The 24,118-nt window shown below is 38.2% G+C and overlaps 1 protein-coding gene across 2 annotated transcripts in view; it reads right to left on the bottom strand.

Moving 5' to 3' along the window:
- The window catches only part of LOC134535560 (angiotensin-converting enzyme-like), a 186,496-nt gene that overhangs the window by 134,331 nt on the left and 28,047 nt on the right, over positions 1 to 24,118 (bottom strand). The gene's annotated exons all lie outside the window — the stretch shown is intronic.

Raw genomic sequence — 24,118 nt, 5'->3', positions numbered from 1 at the left:
GTAATCATCAGCCGCCATCTTGTTTCGTCTGCTGGTGGCCGCCATCTTGTTTTCGTCTGCTGGTGGTCGCCATCTTGTTTTCGTCTGCTGGAGGCAGCCATCTTGTGACGTCATATAGTTCTGTTGGTCGCCACCAGATAGCAGCAGGGATTATTTTATTTTTTTCTTTAACTAAAATATTTTCAGTGCCGAGGCTGGGATTCGATCCATGGGACGTGAAAACGTCCAGGATGTCGTGGTTACGAGGCGGACGCCTTGACCACTAGACCACGAGACCAATTGGGATATGGTGGAATAAATAATCTATATATGCTACGTACTGACGGCAAGTTTATGATAAATGGGGGGAGGGTGTTTTTGCCTTCCTTAATGCATACCTAAGGCGCCACATTTGAAATTAAAATTATTATACAGCCGCCATCTTTAATTCCAGCACAGACTACCAGATGGCGCTAAATTCAAAAAATTAGTTGCCAGAGGCGCCGCCATCTTGGTTCTCAAGTTGGCTGGTAGATGTCGCTAGTATCGCGCGCCAAATTCAAAAATTAGTTGCCAGAGGCGCCGCCATCTTGGTTCTCAAGTTGGCTGGTAGATGTCGCTAGTATCGCGCGCCAAATTCAAAAATTAGTTGCCAGAGACGCCGCCATCTTGGTTCTCAAGTTGGCTGGTAGATGTCGCTAGTATCGCGCGCCAAATTCAAAAATTAGTTGCCAGAGGCACCGCCATCTTGGTTCTCAAGTTGACTGGTAGATGGCGCCACCGTCGCCGTATTTTAGTTCATACAATCGATACCAGATGACGCCACCATCGCCATCTTTAGTTCCTAGTGTTGCTACCAGAGTGTGCCACCATCGCCATCTTTAATTCTTAAAGTTACCGCCGGAGCGCGCCACCGTCGCCATCTTTAATTCTTAAAGTTACTGCCGGATGGCGCCAAGTGTTATGTAGTCAGTCTAGACAAGTCGGGATAAGTTTGGAACCTGTAGCCATATTATTATTAATTAATAATGTATGTTTATTAAATATGATAGAGTATTTATAAAATATTGGTGTTGTGTAGAGACTCTCTCTTCTTCTCGTAGTGGCGGAAGACATCTCGAAGGTAGTGTTAGAATTTATGTATTAAAGCAATCACTCTAGCTGAGGAGACTAATAACTTATAGTTACAATTCAATAATAGCGGCAATTAAATGTTTTGAAATTAAAGCAAACAACGTAAATGTTAAACACATATTTATTTAAATCTTATTACAAACAGCAAGGGATAAGAAAAATCACTGATTTAAAAGAATTAAATAATGAGTAATAAAAGTACATAATATTCACACACTGCACATCATAGTGACAAAGTCAACATAACCTATTTACATAAACCAGAGACCCAATACCTAAATATTAAGCATAACTACAAGTTACATAGGATATAATATACTCTGAAATACATATTAAAGAGAAAATTGATATAAATAATATTATACTTTGCTCAATAGTTCCAGAAGTAATGAACGTACAGCTACACGAGCAATCTCAACAGTTCTTTCATCACTAGTGTTTTCTGTAGAACATACTTGAGTGGTGTCTTCACTGATCGGACCTAGATGACTGAGATCTCGGGTTCGACTCTTGCGAGATGTAGGAAGGCGAAGCTGACGCCTGCGTTTATGCTGGACTGCTACTGATGTAGTAGGTGCTGGCGATGTGGGACTCATCTGGGTACAGCTAGATGATGTCTGGACTGACGAAGTCTGACCACATGCAGATGCTGGCGGTGACTTAATAGCTGGTTGGTTGAATGCATGTACGAAAACCTCTTCAGGCGTTGCAGGGAGAACTGTATCGTCTCTCATCATATTCACACTACAATGTCCATAGCCCAGACAGTTGATAACTTCTAGAGGTGTATCTTGAGGTCCTGGGTTTAAAACCTGTTTCACGTGAAACACAGCGTCACAACTCTCCGAAAAATGTTTTAAAACACCGTCGATCCACTCACTATAATCAACAGTGCCTAGCCCAGGCGTTACACTGGAGTATATCCTGTTCGGTTGAAAGTTAGACATCTTGGTTAACTACTTCTGCTGTAGGTCCTTACACCACCACAGTTTCAGCTCGACTGCCATCGCACGAGGCGAGGGTCGTATCACTTGGATACAACATTCCAACACGGTGATCAACCATCCAAGCCCTAAGCATGCTCGCATTGTGTCTTGAGATCGAACCTGGACATGTATTATTGCACGTGTACAATTTATTTAATTCTTTCAATGATGGACAGTCATATTCTGCTTGTACATCTAATATTAGCACATGATGCTTACAATAGTTAGTTAGCCACCGTTTCTGCTCTATTCCTACAACCAATACAGGCCCGGTGAAATGACTTGCCAATATGTTGGGTATTGAAGCATAAGGAAAGAGTCCGTGTTCCCAATGTAAACCATGAAAATTTCTAGTGAGCCAAGCATTTGTTTTTTGATGATTCCTGGTGAGATATCGCCATTCAAATGGAGGTTGAAAGTTACGTGTTATTACATTTCCTTCTTCATCTGCAATGCTAAGTTCCTTGATAATAAACCCATACTGACTAGAGAAGCCTTGGAGGTTTACACATTTCGTCATGGAGGTCGAGACGAGACTAAGCCGGTAATGTACTGTCAGGTCTTAGATAATGGACGACACAATCTACCTTGTTGCAGGATGTCTCGATTATGTCCGGAGCCTCCTCGTCACAATCACTGGCCCAGTGATGACCGAAGTTGCAGACCTCTAGTTGAAGTAACCATCCTCGGTGACGTAGTGCACACGGCAGAATCCTGGAGTTAACCGCGTACTTTGCAGTTGGATCGAACAGCATTTGCTTGAATTTGTAGCAGCAGCTCTATACCCACACGACCATTTCCTTCTTCATCTGCAATGCTAAGTTCCTTGATAATAAACCCATACTGACTAGAGAAGCCTTGGAGGTTTACACATTTCGTCATGGAGGTCGAGACGAGACTAAGCCGGTAATGTACTGTCAGGTCTTAGATAATGGACGACACAATCTACCTTGTTGCAGGATGTCTCGATTATGTCCGGAGCCTCCTCGTCACAATCACTGGCCCAGTGATGACCGAAGTTGCAGACCTCTAGTTGAAGTAACCATCCTCGGTGACGTAGTGCACACGGCAGAATCCTGGAGTTACTTCCGCGTACTTTGCAGTTGGATCGAACAGCATTTGCTTGAATTTGTAGCAGCAGCTCTATACCCACACGACTATGTGTTGACTGCTGTGTCTAGGGTGTTGACCTCAATTTATACCGCTAGGACCCCCCTCCAGTCCAGTCACGTGTACCGTTGCTTCCGTTGTTGTCCCCCCCCCCCCCCCCCCCCACCATGCTGGCGGCCTCCAACATTCGAACGAGGTGATCAACCATCCAAGCCCTAAGCATGCTCGCATTGTGTCTTGAGATCGGGCCTGGACATCCAAGTTACATAGAGTATAATATACTCTGAAATACATAATAAAGATAAAATTGATATAAATAACATTATACTTTGCTTAATAGTTCCAGAAGTAATGAACGCACTGCTTGACCAGTGACAGGTGTAACTAAATATTAAATATATTTTATATTTTATTTTCCATTACCTTTCGTGGAATTTATTAATCATTCACTCTACGAAAAACAACTCAAGACAATATACCCGACCATCGAATTAAATACAGTACCGCTATGCCTTACATGAAAGTCTAATTATTCGATAATCTGAATAACCTATAAATCATTCATGTACAAAGCCACACATACAGGCCAATTGTCTATGGACCATGAGACCGAGTCATGACAATATCAGACGTATAGGTTAGAATTTTCAGAACCGCAGGACCTTCTTCGTCTTTAGATAATTACAGTCATTTAGACCATCATGAAATCTTAATACATACTAAAGGACCAAGCAACCTTGAAAAATATTTTAGTAACACCAAGAGGTTTTGAACTAGTAAATATTCAGTCACTACATATTTTACTATGCGCAATCAACAAAAAGGAAGCACCATCAACGAAAAGGCAGCACATTTGTAAACACCATCAACAAAAAGGAAGCACAATCGGAAGCACATTCATAGAAAAGGAAGCACAATCGGAAGCACAATCACAAAAAGGAAGCACATTTGGAAGCACAATCACAAAAAGGAAGCACATTTGGAAGCACAACCCACAAAAAGGAAGCACATTTGGAAGCACATTCAACGAAAAAGGAAGCACAATCATAGAAACAACGCACAATCGGAAGCACAATCAACAAAAAGGAAGCACAATCGGAAGCACATTCATAGAAAAGGAAGCACAATCGGAAGCACATTCATAGAAAAGGAAGCAAAATCGGAAGCACAATCACAAAAAGGAAGCACATTTGGAAGCACAATCACAAAAAGGAAGCACATTTGGAAGCACAATCCACAAAAAGGAAGCACATTTGGAAGCACATTCAACGAAAAAGGAAGCACAATCAACAAAAAGGAAGCACATTTTGGAAGCACCATCAACAAAAAGGAAGCACATTTTGGAAGCACAATCACAAAAAGGAAGCACATTTGGAAGCACAATCCACAAAAAGGAAGCACATTTGGAAGCACATTCAACGAAAAAGGAAGCACAATCATAGAAACAACGCACAATCGGAAGCACAATCCACAAAAAGGAAGCACATTTGGAAGCACATTCAACGAAAAAGGAAGCACAATCATAGAAACAACGCACAATCGGAAGCACAATCAACAAAAAGGAAGCACATTTTGGAAGCACCATCAAAAAGGCAGCACATTTTGGAAGCACAATCAAAAAAGGCAGCACATTTGGAAGCACATATACGACAAAAAGAAGGAAGCACATTTTGGAAGCACCATCAAAAGGCAGCACATTTGGTAACACAAGTTACGAGAACTAAGTCTTAGTTAGAAATCAGAATGCAAGAAATAAAAACATTAAATTTTTACTTTTAATATTTAATTTATTTCTTAAGATTATACAAATAGAAGTAAAATAAGCCATTATTGTATGTAGCCAGCTTTCCTCAGTTCTTCGAGTATGAAGGATATTTCTTTTATGCACGAATAGTTTCCTGCACAAAGCGAGCCATGTAGAAGTCTTAGCCGGTCAACCAATAAGTTTGGATCTTTCCACGATGTGTAATCAATCTCTTCTACCACCATCTCACTTGCTTGTTTATTATAAATACTTTTAATATCACAATCGTCCCAGTGATCATAATAAGCGTTATCAGATTTATTTATTTTAACACGTCGTTTCCATCGTTTCGGTCTCAGGACACCGTTACATTCTTCGATCTTGTCAGCGTTAGGTGCTTCATCACAGTCTATGCTTTTGTCAACAGCCTCAGAGTCACTGTAACAATCACTGTAGAAGGCATCCTCTTCACCCAGATTACCATATGAATTCGATATCGATGATGTCGAAGTGCCATTATCGTCTTCATGCTTCCTTTTTAGGAGTCCATCATCATTTTTACAAAGTAAGAAAGATCTACTTGAATTCGGCTGGAATGTATTCACACTTTTCACGTTAAGGATTCTTCCATTGTCTTCATTCTTCCATAAATCATCATCGTCCTTCAATTTAAGTTCTTCGTCGAGATCGGAAGAGCCACGAACAAAATCTCTCTCAAGACAAGGAAAATTATTGTCGTAATGCACATCACTATTCCTTAGTCTAGTAGATCCATCGTTGTACTCTGGCTTGTAAGCAGGCTTAACGTTACAAGTTCTGTCATGTCTTTTTAAGCTCTCTCTCCGCGTAAACGACTTGCTACATCGAACGCAACTTATCATATTGCGTAGTGGATTTTTAACACAGTCATTCTTCTGGTGTTGTCTTCCATTCTTACTCAAGATAAATTCTTTGCTGCAAAACTTACACCTGTGTCCTTTCGATACAGCGACAGACACCGAATCAGGATTCATATTAGTTACTGTGACTAATGTTAGATACAAACAGACAGTTTTCCAATTGGAACCATTACTTAAATATAATTTTTTAAATATTTCTTAAGCGAGAGTTATCTCATGCAAAGGTACTTGTTGTAAGTAGTTCTGCTTTTCAACAACAGATGACACCACGTATTGCTTGCAGGTAAATATTATTTCTTTCTTTCATGCGGGATGCAGGATTCTCACTAACGATCGCAATACAGGGATGGCATCGCTAGACTCCAAGGAGAAGGTAGTTTGTTCATCCAGTTAGTGTTTCTCAAATTTCTCAGGGTATATATTATTATTTGACTTAATAATGATTTTTTTTAAATTCTACCTAATAAAAATAAAATAGAAGCACTCATAGAAAACCATCAGGGATGATGTCGTTTATAAACATCATAAATTAACATTTTTTTTTTTAAAAAAAAGTCCAAATTTAATCATGCTTAAGCAACATGAGAGTTCTAGCACAAGCGGGCTTGTGAACTCTTTGCTTAAGCAACATGAGAGTTCTAGCACAAGCGGGCTTGTGAACTCTTTGCTTAAGCAACATGAGAGTTAAGCACAAGCGGGCTTGTGAACTCTTTGCTTAAGCAACATGAGAGTTCTAGCACAAGCGGGCTTGTGAACTCTTTGCTTAAGCAACATGAGAGTTCTAGCACAAGCGGGCTTGTGAACTCTTTGCTTAAGCAACATGAGAGTTCTAGCACAAGCGGGCTTGTGAACTCTTTGCTTAAGCAACATGAGAGTTCTAGCACAAGCGGGCTTGTGAACTCTTTGCTTAAGCATGATTAAATTTGGACTTTTTTTAAAAAAAAAAAAATGTTAATTTATGATGTTTATAAACGACATCATCCCTGATGGTTTTCTATGAGTGCTTCTATTTTATTTTTATTAGGTAGAATTTAAAAAAAATCATTATTAAGTCAAATAATAATATATACCCTGAGAAATTTGAGAAACACTAACTGGATGAACAAACTACCTTCTCCTTGGAGTCTAGCGATGCCATCCCTGTATTGCGATCGTTAGTGAGAATCCTGCATCCCGCATGAAAGAAAGAAATAATATTTACCTGCAAGCAATACGTGGTGTCATCTGTTGTTGAAAAGCAGAACTACTTACAACAAGTACCTTTGCATGAGATAACTCTCGCTTAAGAAATATTTAAAAAATTATATTTAAGTAATGGTTCCAATTGGAAAACTGTCTGTTTGTATCTAACATTAGTCACAGTAACTAATATGAATCCTGATTCGGTGTCTGTCGCTGTATCGAAAGGACACAGGTGTAAGTTTTGCAGCAAAGAATTTATCTTGAGTAAGAATGGAAGACAACACCAGAAGAATGACTGTGTTAAAAATCCACTACGCAATATGATAAGTTGCGTTCGATGTAGCAAGTCGTTTACGCGGAGAGAGAGCTTAAAAAGACATGACAGAACTTGTAACGTTAAGCCTGCTTACAAGCCAGAGTACAACGATGGATCTACTAGACTAAGGAATAGTGATGTGCATTACGACAATAATTTTCCTTGTCTTGAGAGAGATTTTGTTCGTGGCTCTTCCGATCTCGACGAAGAACTTAAATTGAAGGACGATGATGATTTATGGAAGAATGAAGACAATGGAAGAATCCTTAACGTGAAAAGTGTGAATACATTCCAGCCGAATTCAAGTAGATCTTTCTTACTTTGTAAAAATGATGATGGACTCCTAAAAAGGAAGCATGAAGACGATAATGGCACTTCGACATCATCGATATCGAATTCATATGGTAATCTGGGTGAAGAGGATGCCTTCTACAGTGATTGTTACAGTGACTCTGAGGCTGTTGACAAAAGCATAGACTGTGATGAAGCACCTAACGCTGACAAGATCGAAGAATGTAACGGTGTCCTGAGACCGAAACGATGGAAACGACGTGTTAAAATAAATAAATCTGATAACGCTTATTATGATCACTGGGACGATTGTGATATTAAAAGTATTTATAATAAACAAGCAAGTGAGATGGTGGTAGAAGAGATTGATTACACATCGTGGAAAGATCCAAACTTATTGGTTGACCGGCTAAGACTTCTACATGGCTCGCTTTGTGCAGGAAACTATTCGTGCATAAAAGAAATATCCTTCATACTCGAAGAACTGAGGAAAGCTGGCTACATACAATAATGGCTTATTTTACTTCTATTTGTATAATCTTAAGAAATAAATTAAATATTAAAAGTAAAAATTTAATGTTTTTATTTCTTGCATTCTGATTTCTAACTAAGACTTAGTTCTCGTAACTTGTGTTACCAAATGTGCTGCCTTTTGATGGTGCTTCCAAAATGTGCTTCCTTCTTTTTGTCGTATATGTGCTTCCAAATGTGCTGCCTTTTTTGATTGTGCTTCCAAAATGTGCTGCCTTTTTGATGGTGCTTCCAAAATGTGCTTCCTTTTTGTTGATGGTGCTTCCAAAATGTGCTTCCTTTTTGTTGATTGTGCTTCCGATTGTGCGTTGTTTCTATGATTGTGCTTCCTTTTTCGTTGAATGTGCTTCCAAATGTGCTTCCTTTTTGTGGATTGTGCTTCCGATTGTGCGTTGTTTCTATGATTGTGCTTCCTTTTTCGTTGAATGTGCTTCCAAATGTGCTTCCTTTTTGTGGATTGTGCTTCCAAATGTGCTTCCTTTTTGTGATTGTGCTTCCAAAATGTGCTTCCTTTTTGTTGATGGTGCTTCCAAAATGTGCTTCCTTTTTGTTGATTGTGCTTCCTTTTTCGTTGAATGTGCTTCCAAATGTGCTTCCTTTTTGTGGAATGTGCTTCCAAATGTGCTTCCTTTTTGTGATTGTGCTTCCAAATGTGCTTCCTTTTTGTGATTGTGCTTCCGATTTTGCTTCCTTTTCTATGAATGTGCTTCCGATTGTGCTTCCTTTTCTATGAATGTGCTTCCGATTGTGCTTCCTTTTTGTTGATTGTGCTTCCGATTGTGCGTTGTTTCTATGATTGTGCTTCCTTTTTCGTTGAATGTGCTTCCAAATGTGCTTCCTTTTTGTGGATTGTGCTTCCAAATGTGCTTCCTTTTTGTGATTGTGCTTCCAAATGTGCTTCCTTTTTGTGATTGTGCTTCCGATTGTGCTTCCTTTTCTATGAATGTGCTTCCGATTGTGCTTCCTTTTTGTTGATGGTGTTTACAAATGTGCTGCCTTTTCGTTGATGGTGCTTCCTTTTTGTTGATTGCGCATAGTAAAATATGTAGTGACTGAATATTTACTAGTTCAAAACCTCTTGGTGTTACTAAAATATTTTTCAAGGTTGCTTGGTCCTTTAGTATGTATTAAGATTTCATGATGGTCTAAATTACTGTAATTATCTAAAGACGAAGAAGGTCCTGCGGTTCTGAAAATTCTAACCTATACGTCTGATATTGTCATGACTCGGTCTCATGGTCCATAGACAATTGGCCTGTATGTGTGGCTTTGTACATGAATGATTTATAGGTTATTCAGATTATCGAATAATTAGACTTTCATGTAAGGCATAGCGGTACTGTATTTAATTCGATGGTCGGGTATATTGTCTTGAGTTGTTTTTCGTAGAGTGAATGATTAATAAATTCCACGAAAGGTAATGGAAAATAAAATATAAAATATATTTAATATTTAGTTACACCTGTCACTGGTCAAGCAGTGCGTTCATTACTTCTGGAACTATTAAGCAAAGTATAATGTTATTTATATCAATTTTATCTTTATTATGTATTTCAGAGTATATTATACTCTATGTAACTTGGATGTCCAGGCCCGATCTCAAGACACAATGCGAGCATGCTTAGGGCTTGGATGGTTGATCACCTCGTTCGAATGTTGGAGGCCGCCAGCATGGCGGGGGGGGGGGGGGGGGGACAACAACGGAAGCAACGGTACACGTGACTGGACTGGAGGGGGGTCCTAGCGGTATAAATTGAGGTCAACACCCTAGACACAGCAGTCAACACATAGTCGTGTGGGTATAGAGCTGCTGCTACAAATTCAAGCAAATGCTGTTCGATCCAACTGCAAAGTACGCGGAAGTAACTCCAGGATTCTGCCGTGTGCACTACGTCACCGAGGATGGTTACTTCAACTAGAGGTCTGCAACTTCGGTCATCACTGGGCCAGTGATTGTGACGAGGAGGCTCCGGACATAATCGAGACATCCTGCAACAAGGTAGATTGTGTCGTCCATTATCTAAGACCTGACAGTACATTACCGGCTTAGTCTCGTCTCGACCTCCATGACGAAATGTGTAAACCTCCAAGGCTTCTCTAGTCAGTATGGGTTTATTATCAAGGAACTTAGCATTGCAGATGAAGAAGGAAATGGTCGTGTGGGTATAGAGCTGCTGCTACAAATTCAAGCAAATGCTGTTCGATCCAACTGCAAAGTACGCGGAATTAACTCCAGGATTCTGCTGTGTGCACTACGTCACCGAGGATGGTTACTTCAACTAGAGGTCTGCAACTTCGGTCATCACTGGGCCAGTGATTGTGACGAGGAGGCTCCGGACATAATCGAGACATCCTGCAACAAGGTAGATTGTGTCGTCCATTATCTAAGACCTGACAGTACATTACCGGCTTAGTCTCGTCTCGACCTCCATGACGAAATGTGTAAACCTCCAAGGCTTCTCTAGTCAGTATGGGTTTATTATCAAGGAACTTAGCATTGCAGATGAAGAAGGAAATGTAATAACACGTAACTTTCAACCTCCATTTGAATGGCGATATCTCACCAGGAATCATCAAAAAACAAATGCTTGGCTCACTAGAAATTTTCATGGTTTACATTGGGAACACGGACTCTTTCCTTATGCTTCAATACCCAACATATTGGCAAGTCATTTCACCGGGCCTGTATTGGTTGTAGGAATAGAGCAGAAACGGTGGCTAACTAACTATTGTAAGCATCATGTGCTAATATTAGATGTACAAGCAGAATATGACTGTCCATCATTGAAAGAATTAAATAAATTGTACACGTGCAATAATACATGTCCAGGTTCGATCTCAAGACACAATGCGAGCATGCTTAGGGCTTGGATGGTTGATCACCGTGTTGGAATGTTGTATCCAAGTGATACGACCCTCGCCTCGTGCGATGGCAGTCGAGCTGAAACTGTGGTGGTGTAAGGACCTACAGCAGAAGTAGTTAACCAAGATGTCTAACTTTCAACCGAACAGGATATACTCCAGTGTAACGCCTGGGCTAGGCACTGTTGATTATAGTGAGTGGATCGACGGTGTTTTAAAACATTTTTCGGAGAGTTGTGACGCTGTGTTTCACGTGAAACAGGTTTTAAACCCAGGACCTCAAGATACACCTCTAGAAGTTATAACTGTCTGGGCTATGGACATTGTAGTGTGAATATGATGAGAGACGATACAGTTCTCCCTGCAACGCCTGAAGAGGTTTTCGTACATGCATTCAACCAACCAGCTATTAAGTCACCGCCAGCATCTGCATGTGGTCAGACTTCGTCAGTCCAGACATCATCTAGCTGTACCCAGATGAGTCCCACATCGCCAGCACCTACTACATCAGTAGCAGTCCAGCATAAACGCAGGCGTCAGCTTCGCCTTCCTACATCTCGCAAGAGTCGAACCCGAGATCTCAGTCATCTAGGTCCGATCAGTGAAGACACCACTCAAGTATGTTCTACAGAAAACACTAGTGATGAAAGAACTGTTGAGATTGCTCGTGTAGCTGTACGTTCATTACTTCTGGAACTATTGAGCAAAGTATAATATTATTTATATCAATTTTCTCTTTAATATGTATTTCAGAGTATATTATATCCTATGTAACTTGTAGTTATGCTTAATATTTAGGTATTGGGTCTCTGGTTTATGTAAATAGGTTATGTTGACTTTGTCACTATGATGTGCAGTGTGTGAATATTATGTACTTTTATTACTCATTATTTAATTCTTTTAAATCAGTGATTTTTCTTATCCCTTGCTGTTTGTAATAAGATTTAAATAAATATGTGTTTAACATTTACGTTGTTTGCTTTAATTTCAAAACATTTAATTGCCGCTATTATTGAATTGTAACTATAAGTTATTAGTCTCCTCAGCTAGAGTGATTGCTTTAATACATAAATTCTAACACTACCTTCGAGATGTCTTCCGCCACTACGAGAAGAAGAGAGAGTCTCTACACAACACCAATATTTTATAAATACTCTATCATTTTTAATAAACATACATTATTAATTAATAATAATATGGCTACAGGTTCCAAACTTATCCCGACTTGTCTAGACTGACTACATAACACTTGGCGCCATCCGGCAGTAACTTTAAGAATTAAAGATGGCGACGGTGGCGCGCTCCGGCGGTAACTTTAAGAATTAAAGATGGCGATGGTGGCACACTCTGGTAGCAACACTAGGAACTAAAGATGGCGATGGTGGCGTCATCTGGTATCGATTGTATGAACTAAAATATGGCGACGGTGGCGCCATCTACCAGTCAACTTGAGAACCAAGATGGCGGTGCCTCTGGCAACTAATTTTTGAATTTGGCGCGCGATACTAGCGACATCTACCAGCCAACTTGAGAACCAAGATGGCGGCGTCTCTGGCAACTAATTTTTGAATTTGGCGCGCGATACTAGCGACATCTACCAGCCAACTTGAGAACCAAGATGGCGGCGCCTCTGGCAACTAATTTTTGAATTTGGCGCGCGATACTAGCGACATCTACCAGCCAACTTGAGAACCAAGATGGCGGCGCCTCTGGCAACTAATTTTTTGAATTTAGCGCCATCTGGTAGTCTGTGCTGGAATTAAAGATGGCGGCTGTATAATAATTTTAATTTCAAATGTGGCGCCTTAGGTATGCATTAAGGAAGGCAAAAACACCCTCCCCCCATTTATCATAAACTTGCCGTCAGTACGTAGCATATATAGATTATTTATTCCACCATATCCCAATTGGTCTCGTGGTCTAGTGGTCAAGGCGTCCGCCTCGTAACCACGACATCCTGGACGTTTTCACGTCCCATGGATCGAATCCCAGCCTCGGCACTGAAAATATTTTAGTTAAAGAAAAAAATAAAATAATCCCTGCTGCTATCTGGTGGCGACCAACAGAACTATATGACGTCACAAGATGGCTGCCTCCAGCAGACGAAAACAAGATGGCGACCACCAGCAGACGAAACAAGATGGCGGCTGATGATTACATCGAATTTCGAAAAGTTGAAGTTCGAAAAAAAAAAATCGAATCCAAGATGGCGGCCGTGACGAAAAGTGCAACGGTGACGTCACGATTCGAAGTTGGTGGAAATTTCTAGAAATACAAAATGGCGGATGGATTAGCATGGATTAGCATGGATTAACATATGGATTAGCATAGATTGGCATGGATTAACATATGGATTAGCATAGATTGGCATATGGATTAGCATAGATGGGCATACGAATTAGCATAGATTGGCATACGAATTGGCATAGATTGGCATACGGATTAGCATAGATTGGCATACGGATTGGCATAGATTGGCAAGGATTAGCATAGATTAGCATAGATTAGCATACGGATTAGCATGGATTAGCATACGGATTAGATGACGTCATCCAAGATGGCCGCCGGATCCTGGATCCTGCGCCTGTCCCAGAACCGGTATTTTCCTACTACTTAAAGCACTTATATTTTAAAACTGAATATTCCGCTATAGTGGCAAATTTTGGTAGAAATAACCAGAAAGTAAAACTTTTCATAAATTTTATAAGTGCTATTTCCATTTTTTTATAATTTCTATGTCACTTGCATGAAAAGTAGTAACAACATAGTTATTATAATTAGATTACTTGAAATTAATTAACAATTGCCAAAAATTGACTTCAAGGATGCATCCTTAACTTATCAAGTCTTTAATAAAGGATCATTTGATATTAATGCTGCATGTTGTAAAAAAAGAACTAGTCGTGTAATGATGTCCAAATTCTTTTGATGCTAACCCAACCTGTTGTGCCAGAAAATAAATATTTTTTCGGCAAACATTTGTTCCTAGTGTTATTTAATGTATACATAAAAACGTTAATTCAAAACAAATGTATATATGAACAGCGGTTGGCCAGTTATACCACTTGCTATCCTCACTTTTCTGCTACAAGCTCTTCAGAGGCCACAAGGAAGCATGTAAGGACGCAAACAACTAGTCCTTTTCACAACAGGTTGCATCAGCGATTCTGTAAGAATCCTACAACCATGGAGTTAGGAACTGTTAGGTGATGTCATTCTGTGACGTAGTTTAAGTCACTCTTTAACCTCAACACCGCCATATTGTCCCACCCAAAAAATTGTGGAGATGGTGCTTCATAATGCCTGATGATGGCTCGCAAGTATGAATTAGAATCTCCGTCTTTAATAACAGTAATTTTCGTTTTTTTTAAGTGATTTAAAACTGTTTCCACAATGCAAACACTACACTTCAGCCAATTTTTTGGGCGTATAGCCAATATGGCACAACAATTAGGTAAAGTGGAAAAAACTGCTTCACACATGTAATCATGCAGGCCACTTCCTGCCTACAACTATTCGAAAAAAGAAAAACTGTATGTTCCATTCAAGGTCATTATTTTACATTTACGTTTCACGCTGTTAAACTTGTCGAGCTTTTGAGTAGTTGAACTTTCATGAAATTTAAATATATATACATCGCAACCTTTTTGCTTAATTAGCTGGCAAAGTTGCAATTTAAACGTTTTTGTGCAGTATGAATAAGGAGAATGAAATGGAATACCAAACTAGAACTTTTAGTTTTAAAGTCCTTTTTACTGGCTGCTATGTGAAATGGTAGAGTTTTATTTAGAAAAAAATATTAAAAATTACATCTGGGCTTTTTAAATCATCAGAATATTTATGATATTAAAAGACTATATAAAATTTAATTTTTTTCTAAAAGGATTTTAAACCATACCACGCAGTGGCAACCAGCATTGCTTTTAAACACAAAAATTTTGTTTTCCTTATCCATGCTGCAGAAAAGTGTTAAAAAATAAACTTTTCTAGACAATTTTGCAAAAAGTATGGTTTTTCATTTAGTGAAGTTCGGCCATTCAAAAAGGTCTATAAGTTTAACCATGTTAGACGTAAAAATGAAATAATGACTTGGAACGGTACATGCACCCTTGAAGGCACTTATCAGTAATGCTTTAGGGTGAAGGGTCCTTTAAGAAGGTATTCGGAAACAGCTGTGCTTATTCTAATTATGGCCGAATGTCCAGAGCCCTATTTCATAAAACTACAAGACTACCAACTACAAGTTATTAAATGCGAGTGAAAATTTTACAGTTGTAAAATTACAAAGGGTTATTTGGTTCACCAATAAAGCTTATCTATAAGTCTGTAAGTCAGTTGGAATTTTTTATGTTTAGAGAGAACTTAGTATCGATACAGAAAGTTTTATGTGAAAATTGAAAAAAAAAAAAAAAAAGAAAAAAAAACTAGTTTGTAGAACCCAAAAGCAAAGTGTCAGAGCTTTAGAAATTTAAAAGTATTCTCGGATAAAATCACAAAAGAAAATTAAATTAATTTATGGACTGAAATTTATAATTTTTCGCTCTGTTTAGAACCCGTTCCCCAAAAATAATAGCTGGATGTATATCAGTAATGATCTTTGGTAAAACTGTAAAAGAGTACCATAGTGAGCAACCTAACCTATTCTTGATTGTATACATTTATTTTTTATCTGTAACATAAACTTTTTATCTTCTTGTTATATATGTATTTGTTTAAATGGGGTATTAATAAGTTTTAAAATAACAGCTAATTAATTTTCATTATTTTTAAAGATTATGTACCACAAAGAGTTGCATCAAATATATTTAAGCCTAATTTAAGTGGAAGTATATCAATAAAAAAATACTTTTTGATATTCGAAAATCCAGACCAATCATTTGTCTGAAATTGTGTGGTTTCAGTAATATCCGTATCATCTTCCATAAATATTATATCCATTACATTTTAATATGAAGTATAAAAATTATACTTGTGAAATATTTTACTTTGGTTTCAGACTAGAAGAAATTGTTACATATATTACAAACTCTTTAGGGTTAGAAGAAACTTTATGAAACACGAGTGTATTATTACTAGTAAAAATAGTTTCTTGTTTGTAAATCTTTACGTTACTTTTAATTGTTACAACAGTAGTTTTATAAAACAACTTCCTCGAATTTCCCTTAGCTAAAAGGGAATCTACTGGTTACTTGTGGACTTGTCGTTTTATTAAATATGGCCTAGCGGTCCAGCGAAAATTTCAATTGAAGATGGTTTACGGAAGAAGATAAATCACTGCAATCCATCACAAAATGGTTACTGATTTAGTCATCTCGGAAGACTAAGATCTCGACACATTGTTCACGCACAACCTTGGCTGGCAAGGCAAGCTGGTTACAATCAAGTCTGAGGACAGCCCAGACAACTCGCTTGTGTGTTGAGACATGCCAACAACAACAACCTTCCATTTTTTTTGTGAACTCAACGAGTTCCCGCAAAAAAGGCACAGCTACAAACTATACGCTTAAGGATTATTCGATGTGACAATTTTATAATCCTAAACTCTTCTAAACATCATTAAGTTTTTTTTATTACTATAATAATTGTTCCAAAGAGAGTGTGTTAGTTTTTAGTATTTTTTTTAATGAAAATTGATTGACTGATGTTGCTGTTATCCATTCTACAATCACTTTAACTGTTAAGTAACTATATACCCCTCCCCCCAACCAGGGCTGCTGAAGACATGTGTAGTTTCATTTAGCTGTAAGTATAAAATACACAGTTTTATATGCCAAATCACACTCTTGCTTCTGACGTAATTTAATTGGTTAGTTGGAGCCAGCTGGAGAAATTGGAGCCATTGGAGCCGATTGGAGCTATTGTATCTAGTTGGAGCCAAATATAATTGGAGCATGTTGGAGCCAAATGTAATTGGAGCTAGTTGGAGTCAAATGTAATATTGGAACTAGTTGGAGCTAAATGTAATAGGATATAGTTGGAGCCATTGGGGCTAGTTAGAGTCACTGGCGCTAATTTGAGTCAAATGTAATTGGAAATAGTTGGAGCAAAATGTGACTTGTTGGAGCAATTTTTAGAATCTGCTGATCAATTATAACCACTGGAGGTGGAGCAACAATATTGTTCGTTGACATGAGATGAGAGAATGTCCGAAGAATACATCTTGCAAGAAATTTCCCTGTGAGAAATGTCCGGTAATGAACTGGTGGGACCCGCCCAGCAACCTCGCTGGGGCCCCCTCCTCCGGATAGCTCCGCCCGAGGCGGCTCCACTTGCATGACTCGCATGAACTGCGTTGTACCGTTACAAGAGTGAGCGACTCGGCTGTGCGAATGACCGGGCGCACGCGCGAAGCTGGGCTCACAGTTGAACGTAAGCGAATCCATGCTAAAATAATCATGCGTCAAAATAAGCCCATGAAACGTCACGATGAATCCAAAATTTGTTGGAAGTTCAATATACAATTACATTAATTGCTAGCTGAAGTACCCGGCGTTGCCCGGGCTAAACACATCATAATACCGAGTATCAAAACTGTAGGACATACACTTGATAAACGGGAGTAGTATGTAATAGTATGTCCGAGCGCAGGGTTCAGGGTGTGGTGCCTGTGGTGCCGACCGCCATCTTGGAATGTGACGTCACGGCGGCCATCTTTAACTCAAACATTCCTCAAAATTCCTCAAAAATGACTCAAAATGAATCAAAAATTCTAGTTTAGAAGTGAAATTTCTCGTTTTATTCCTCAAAAATTCAAAAATTAAGTTTTCGAAATACCTCAAAAGTTATTTGCCTTAGAAAGATCACAAAATCCTAAAAGAGGCTTAAGCATCCATGTCTACAGCCTCCGATAAGCCTCTGATGTCATTAAGGAGTATTACGTCACCGTCGCAATTTCCGTTACGGCCGCCATCTTGAAAATCTTTATTTATTATACGATTTTAATGAAAAAAAAATTAAAATTTATAAAAAAATCAATAAATAAAATTTTTATAAAAATATTTAAAAACATACATTTACTAGATGGAGCTCGGAGTTCTCGGTTCGAATAAAATAAAAATTGCGACCGATCCTTCCCTCATAGTGGCTGCAGGCAGACTGACTCCCCAACCACTTATGTCAAAGTATATATATCGTCACCTAGTATGACGTTATGTGCGCCATATTGAAATCCGTAATTTTTATGTTAGAAAATCGGGAAAATTTTTAAAAAACATTAAAAAAATTAATCAATCGAATTAAATAATTAAAATTTAATAAAAATTTACTTAAAAACCACTGTAGCACATATCGTTATGGTCGCCATTTTGGATTTTATAAATTTTGCATGTTTCGTTACTCCCGCCATATTGGTTGAGTACGATGTTATCGTTACATTTTACATTACGACCACCATATTGGATCCTATAAATGTTGCATGTTTCGTTGCGGCTGCCATCTTGAAAATCCGTAATTTCCATGCTAGAAATTCCGAAAAAATTAAAAAGAAATTTTAAAAATTGCCTACTTCAAATTTTTAGTTATTTAAACGATTTCGGTCCTCGGTTGGATTTCCGGCGAGAGTAAACCAGTAATTTATAAATATATTTAAAAAATTCTCAATAAAAAGTAAAAAAAAAACATCTTATACCACACCCGTCGTTTTGAATTGTCACCACTATATCAATTATCGTTACGGACACCATCTTGAAATATTTATTTATTATCCTTTTTGAATGAAAAAAATTCAAAATTCATCAAAAAATTAACTTAGGGGAGCAGGGGATAATGGCGATCACTTAAGCATAAATCAGTTTTTCAACATAAAAAACATTCTTAACAAATTGAAAAAAATCATACACTTTTGGCAGACATTAGACTATATTATTTTATGGTCACCCACTGATTTTTAACAACACATTAACTTTAAAAAAATATTAAGTACATGTACTACATTGATCGCCATTACCCACAGTTTGGGGTAATAGCGATCATGATATGGGGCAATCGTGATCAAAACAGCAAATGTTAACTTGTTTTAAAACTGGAATAAAATAAACGATTTACAGCCATTTGGATAACTATGGCTACATTAACGGATATTAATAATTTATGAACAGGGCACCAGCATCTACATGGTACAATTGGCCCTAATAAAAAAAATGCAGCAAATTAGTCTACATCCAAATTAGACTAGGTATGCATTAAAAAAACAAGTAGGTAAGAAGTACTTATACATCGTTAACTGATTCTTTAGAATCATTTTGCATTTTTACGTACACATAAGTCGCAAGCCTTCAGGACTATCCCATCCAGTACAGAGAGAATGAGCCCAAGCCCACAAACTGTGCACCTATACCACATTTCATTTTCCATACCAAATTCAACACACACTAAGCATTTTCCTTCGTCGCACTCAGAAATTTCATCACTTGTAGCATCGTAATTACCTGTTCTTGAGACCTCGATGGCATCTTTACCGTCTTAAACGTCGAACTCGATGGATGTTGAACCATCTACAACTGGAACCCTGACGTCATCGGTGATGGTTATGGAGCAGATCCCGTTGGCAACGTCAACATTGGAGGAGACTTCAACAGACGTGGTACCGCCAGCAGAAGAGATTTTTAATGCCTGTAGTGCTGGATGCACAGGAAAACACGTCGAACGCTGGTCCGCCATCGATGGAGACTTCAATTGGTGATGATTCGTCAACAAACAACGAACATCGGTGCTGTTACTGCAACAAGATTTTCTCAAACAACAGCAATGCTCGACGACACGAGAATAGAGAATGTGCTAAGAAACTTTATCGCAAAATGATTGGTTGTGAGAAATTTCACAAGAAATTTGCAAGACAAGATAATATGAAAACGCACATGAAGATTTTAAAGGTCCTCCTGTTCGGCAGAAAGTAAAGGTTTCTATACAACAACGCTGCATTGATGTTCATAAGAGTATGCCTGGAGATGGTCCAACTGCGGCAACGTCAGTATCTGGATAGGGTCTGAAAGGCTCGTCTTCATCACCCCGGTATCCTTGCAACTACTGTGATATGACATTCGCATTTTCTCACGATGTACGGAGACATGAGAGGAGTAAATGCAAGAAGAATCCTTCTCGCATGAAGTTTCGCTGTGATGAGTGTTATGAATGGTTTACTCGAATCGATAATTTGCGTCAACATGCGAAAAACTGTAAAGGTGAAGTCCGTGCACCTACTGCTGAACTACCTGCAGAAATTTCGACTCCTCGCTTTAGATTGGAGACTCGTAAGCGTACAAGCAAGAAAACAGAAGCTCAGCAACCGATTGCTATGGCATCTGGACATGGAACTAAACCTAAGACTGTGTTCGGAGCATTACAAGTGAACGATAATGGCTTCTACTTGGTGCAGACTGCATTTCGTGGAAGGTTAAAGACTACTATTATCTAAATACGTTTGGTGAGTCGAAAGACATTTGTACTTTTCTTGATGATATCAGACAGAACATAATCAATCAGCTAACTGATGACGTAGCAACAAACGGACCATTAAAATATAACTTGTGGTTGGACTGTATATATGGAAAGCCATATCCGTTAGATGACAAAGTGAAGAAGTGTGCATTCAAGACTTCGGCTGCAGTAATTTACAGTTCTGACGATGTGAAGCAAACTGTTAAATATGGAATCAAGAAACTCTGCCTAGAAGAGGAGGACTAAGTCAGCAAAGGTTCTGGTTGATCTCTGTCTAGTATAAACCGATTGGAGCTAAAAATTAGTCATTTCACACCGATGCGTAACTAAATGATTATAAGATTGTTGGCTTTCGCAAGTGATCCTGTATTAGAATAGAAATTATGTAATAAATATTATGTTTGTAAAAGAACTTGTGGTGTTTAATTCCTCGAACCTGACACTTTTCTGGTATTTAAATTAAATTTATTTTTAGCTTCGTCCAGGATCGAACCAAGTTGCTATTCAATAGGTAAATTAATGATTTATTTTATATGAATTTAATACTATTATAAATGTATGGGTCAATAAATACAAATTTCCATGATGGTGGACATAACAGCTTACTGGATGCTGGTAGTAGTTGATTTTAAGCCTCTTTTAGGACTATGGACATGATTTAATTGAAGATATTATTTATTACATAAAATTAAACATTCATGCATTGTTCGGGTATCGAACCAAGGACAGGAATCGATCGAATCAATATGTAAATTAATGAGTGATTTATTGAATGAATTTTGGAATTTTTCCTGAATTTCTGGCATTTAAATTACAGATTTTCAAGATGGTGGGAGTAACGGAACATGCAACATTTATATAATCCAAAATCACGACCGTAATGATATGTGCAACAGTGGTTTATAAGTAATAATTTATTAAATTTTTATTATTTAATTCTATAAGTTAATTTTTTTAATGATTTTTAAAAAATTTCCCGAATTTCTAAAATAAAAATTTCGGATTTTCAAGATGGCGGACATGAAATCATACTACCTGTTGATATATATGCTATGAAACAAGTGGTGGAGGGGCAGTCTGCCAGAAGCCACTGTGGGGGAAGGATTGGTCGATATTTTTTTTATTTTTTTGCCCTCACCGGGTTTGAACCGAGGACTCCGAGCTCCGTGCCGTAAATGTATGTTTTTTTTAAATATTTTTATTAAAAATTTTATTGATTGAATTTTTTATGAATTAAAAAAAATTCATTAAAATCGAATAATAAATAAAAAAGTTAAAGATGGCGACCGTAACGGAAATTTCAACGGTGACGTCATAATCCTAGATGACGTCAGAGGCTTAAAGCGGCTAGCTCTTAGGATTTTTAAGCCTCTTTTAGGCTTTTGAGTTCTTTCTAAGGCAAAACGACTTTTGAGGATTTTCGAAATCCTAATTTTTGAATTGTGGAATTTTTCGAGAATTTTTGGCGAAATTTTTTTTCCAAAAAATTGAAATTTTAACGATTTTTGAAGAATTTTGGGCAATTTTTGCCCAATTTTGGCAACTTTTGACATGTTTTGAGGGTCAAATTTCAAGGTCAAGGTCAAAGGTCAAGGTCACAACCATTCAAGATGGCCGCCGTGACGTCACAATCCAAGATGGTGGACCGACAATAACAATCTAATAACACTCCTACTCCTGCGCTCGGATGGTCATGTCCGCCATATTGTTTTCGTCCACTGGATGCCACCAAATGTTTTCAGCTAATAAGATTGTGCCACCATCATTATAGTGTAATTTTTACACGCTAGAGTTCAGTAATCAATTCTTATTACTGAGGCGCCCGACATCTTATCATTTGGGTGCCATCTTGGTAATTTGTAGTTATTTAGCTAGGGATTCGGGAAAAATACAAAGTTCATCAAATAAATTGGCAATAAATATACTGATTGATTAGATCGATTTCCGTCCTTTGTTCGATCCCTGGACGATGCAAAACATCTTAATTTATGTAAAAAAAAAATATCAATTTTAATAAATAATTATCAAAGTCCTAAAAGAAGCATAGTTTCCAAATCAACCATCATCCTATAAGCCATTACGACCACGATCTTGGATATTTGTATTATTTGACCTAGAAATTCGGGAAATATTCCAAAATTCAACGAAAAAATCACACATTACTTTATTATTGAATCGTTACTTGGTTCAATCTATAGACGAAGCTAAAAATTAATTTAATTTAAATACCAGAAAAGTGTTATGTTCGAGAAATAAAACACCGCTAGTATTTTTACAAACATAATATTTATCACATAATTTCTATTCTACTACAGGATCACTTGCGAAAGCCAGCAATCTTATAAACATTTAGCCCTGCATGGGCGCGAAATGACTAATTTTTAGCTCCAATCGGTTTATACTAGACAGAGACCCACCAGAACCTTTACTGACATAGTCCTCCTCTTCTTGACAGAGTTTCTGGATACCGTGTTTAACAGTTTGCTTCACATCGTCAGAACTGTAAATTACTGCAGCCGATGTCTTGAATGCACACTTCTTCACTTTTTCATCGAATGGATATGGCTTTCCATATATACAGTCAAACCACAAGATATAATTTAAAGGTCCGTTTGTTGCTACGTCATCAGTTAGCTGATTGATTATGTTCTTTATGATATCGTCAAGAAAATTACAAATGTCTTTCGACTCTCTAAGTGTATTTAGATAATAGTAGTCTTTCAGTGTTCCACGAAATGAAGACTGTGCCAAGTAGAAGCCATTATCATTCACCTGTAGAGCACCGACCACAGTCTTAGGTTTAGTTCCATGTCCAGGTGCCATAGAAATCGGTTGCTGCGCATCTGTTTTTTTGCTTGTATGCTATCTATCGAGTCTCCAATCTAAAGCGAGGAGTCGAAATTTCTGTAGGTAGTTCAGCAGTAGGCTCACGGACTTCACCTTTACAGTTTTTCACATGTCGACGCAAATTATCAATTCGAGTAAACCATTCATAACACTCATCACAGCGAAACTTCATGCGAGAAGGATTCTTCTTGCATTTACTCCTCTCATGTCTCCGTACATCGTGAGCAAATGCGAATATCATATCACAGTAGTTGCAAGAATACCGGGGTGATGAAGACGAGCCTTTCAGACCCGATCCAGATACTGACGCCGCAGTTGCACCATCTCCAGGCATACTCTTATGAACATCAATGCAGCGTTCTTGTATAGAAACCTTTACTTTCTGCCGAACAGCAGGACCTTTGCAAATCTTCATGTGCGTTTTCATATTATCTTGTCTTGCAAATTTACTTGTGACATTTCTCACAACCAATCATTTTGCGATAAAGGTTCTTAGCACATTCTCTATTCTCGTGTCGTCGAGCATTGCTATTGTTTGAGAAAATCTTGTTGCAGTAACAGCACCGATGTTCGTTGTTTGTTGACGCATCATCACAAATTGAAGTCTCCATCGATGACGGACCAGCGTTCGACGAGTTTTCCTGTGCAGCCAGCACTACCGGCATTAAAGTCTCTTCTGCTGGTGGTACCACGACTGTTGAAGTCTCCTCGAATGTTGACGTCGTCATTGCCAACGGGATCTGCTCCTTCTTCGTCGCCGCTGACGTCAGGGTTCCCGTAGACGATAGTACAACCTCCATCG

Source organism: Bacillus rossius, chromosome 8 (genome assembly GCF_032445375.1).
Source record: "Bacillus rossius redtenbacheri isolate Brsri chromosome 8, Brsri_v3, whole genome shotgun sequence".
In the NCBI taxonomy this organism is placed as follows: Eukaryota; Metazoa; Arthropoda; class Insecta; order Phasmatodea; family Bacillidae; genus Bacillus; species Bacillus rossius.
Note: the sequence above shows the minus strand (reverse complement) of the source record. Positions and strands in the feature narration are given on the sequence as shown.